This window comes from Chiloscyllium punctatum, chromosome 5, assembly GCF_047496795.1.
Source record: "Chiloscyllium punctatum isolate Juve2018m chromosome 5, sChiPun1.3, whole genome shotgun sequence".
Taxonomy (NCBI): Eukaryota; Metazoa; Chordata; class Chondrichthyes; order Orectolobiformes; family Hemiscylliidae; genus Chiloscyllium; species Chiloscyllium punctatum.
Genome location: NC_092743.1, coordinates 93,017,388 through 93,019,946, shown reverse-complemented (window position 1 = coordinate 93,019,946; position 2,559 = coordinate 93,017,388). Strand labels below are relative to the sequence as shown.

Here is a 2,559-nt window from a genome sequence, read left to right as displayed (position 1 = left end):
TATAGACCAGTGAGCCTTTCAACAGTGGTGGGCAAGTTGTTGGAGAGAATCCTGAGGGACAGGATATATAAATATTTAGTCAGCATAGCTTTGTGCATGGGAAATCATGGCTCATTAACTTGATTGAGTTTTTTGAAGGTGTAATGAAGAAGATTGATGAAGGCAGAGAGGTGGACATGATCTATGTGACCTTCAGTAAGGCGTTCAGATTTCTTCATGGAGGCTGAGGGGCTGACCTTGTAGGGGTTTGTAGAATCATGAAAGGCATGGATGTGGTGGATAGACAAAGAATTTTACCTGGGGTGGGGCAGTCCATGCCTGCCTGACTTAGATTTGGGGTGGGAGGGGAGAGTATTGAGGGGGCAGCTTTTTCGCGCAGAGGGTGTTGCTTGTGTGGAGAGGGCTACCAGAGGAAGTGGTGGAGGAGGCTGATGCAATTGCAACTTTTGGGGGCATCTGGATGGGTATAGGAATGGGAGGGTTTCGAGGGATGTGGGCCAAATGCTGGCAAATGGGACTAGATTAATTTAGGATACCTAGTCAGCATGGATGAGTCAGACTGAAGAGTCTGTTTCCGTGTTGTACAACGCTATGACTGTGATGCCATCATCCTGTGAATGAATGATATTCCAATGCATGATCTTCAGATGCTGCGACACTGGCAGAGGTTGTTTATTTTTTGAAGCAAACACGAGATTTTACATTTTCCTTTAATAAAATAAATTCATAATTTTATCAAGGTAAAATAATTTGCCCAACAAATGTGAATTCTCTCATTCCAGAAAATATCCTGACTTGGGCATTTGTGCATGGAGCATTAGTAACAGCCTTTCCAAGGTGATGACCATTCTCTTCTCCATGTTCAAAAATACACAGTCATTCACTCGTGTGGAGAACTAATCACTGAATATCGCCATCATTATAGAGGTCTTCAAAATCATTAAAGGAATCTGCATGGACTGCCTTTTTTATTAGCTGCAAGATCCATCAGAAGTCCTGAATTTCTCCTTGCCTCATCTGGGTCCACATACAGCCCTGTTCCCTCCAGGAGCATCTCATCACTCACTAGCTTCATTGTGACCAGAATATTTTGTCCCAGACTGTCAGCTGTCTCCAAGCCCCGGATGTCTTGGAGGTGAGGATAGATGAGGTCCTTGGCAATTTGTGTACTCACTCAAGTATCTTGACTGCCCTTCTCCATATTCCCAGTGATGTCTCACAATGTATTTAGTGCCTTCCCAAATGAGCCTTCTCTATTTTGGTTGGTCAGCATGAGTCAGTGTGGGGATGTTTTCTGGGATGCTTTATGGACATCCCTGAAGCTTTTCAGTGAAGGTGACTTTGCAACACTGAGCATGTTGAATTGGGAGAAGGTGTAGCTGTGGGGTCACATTTCTTGGCAGTGAATTAGGGAAATCATGTGTAGGCACGGCTGATGGGTGCTTTATGGAGCTTGCCACTGGTTGTTCCAAGTGCCAGAAACATAGGTAGGAGTGTGAAGATCAGTGCTGCCCACAGAGAAGCATGATCCCTGGGTTGGGTTGCCATGCTGACCCTCACACACCCTAATCCTTGATTGGCTGAAGGCTAAGTTGAATCTGTGGAAGTGAGGTCATCTGTGATGGCCTTCTCCAAAAGGAGACCTGGTAGGTATGGAGAATGGTCCACATTTTCCATGATCTCACCATTAGCACAAGCATCTTCTACACAGAGAAGATCAATGATTGACATTGGAGTAATTTTGAACTCAAGATAGCATAGGTTAGACAGTCAGGTCCTGTTGGATTTAATAGGGCAAGGGATGAGGATCTTAAATGACCTGGAAAAATTCATTCAATGACTCTTGGATACTTTTCTTCTTCTGCCAGTTGATGCCCTTGCTGTCAGCAACTGCCCAGTTTATTTCAACACTGTGCCCTTAGTTTGAGTCATCCTCGATAAATGCTTCCACTATCTCACTGATGAGTTGGAATGCTCCTGACAGCTGTTTTATGAGACAACTCAAAGGGGTGATGCTTCAGTTTAGTTTTCTCCAGCTTGTTGACTCGAAAGGCATACAGTCTTCATTAGACAATTCCTCTCCATGGAAACCAAGCAATGTTAGAACAGCAGCCTCATAGTTGGATCAAAGCCAGTTGTCTTCACCCAGGTGATGATTTCATGTGGAACCTTAGGAACAGAGTTGTGAAATTCTCATGAGCGCCGGATATTTTAAATTGTAGAGATTGGGGTACCTCTCAAAATGCTTGAAACATCCAATAAGTTGTACTGGAAATTTCTGACTGGGAACTGTCAGTCTGCTCATTCTGCACATTTCATTCGGCCTTCTGTTTGTTCTTGGATTATCCCAAGAGGTGCCTTCAATTTTGTTCTTCAGTTCAGCCTGTCAGAGTCTTTTCATGTTTTCCATTATTCTGTTTCTAGTTCAACTCGCCCTGTCAATTCATAAAATGTGATACTTGTTTCGTTTTATCAGCATTACTTTGGATTGGTCTAACTGTTGTTACACATACTCTGCCAATATCCATTTGAAGTCCCCAACCTAAAAACATTGTAATG

At 43.4% G+C, this 2,559-nt stretch overlaps 1 pseudogene; it reads right to left on the bottom strand.

Moving 5' to 3' along the window:
• Positions 1 to 900: 900 nt before the first annotated feature.
• On the bottom strand, positions 901 to 1,075 carry LOC140476757 (COP9 signalosome complex subunit 9 pseudogene; annotated as a pseudogene).
• Positions 1,076 to 2,559: the final 1,484 nt, after the last annotated feature.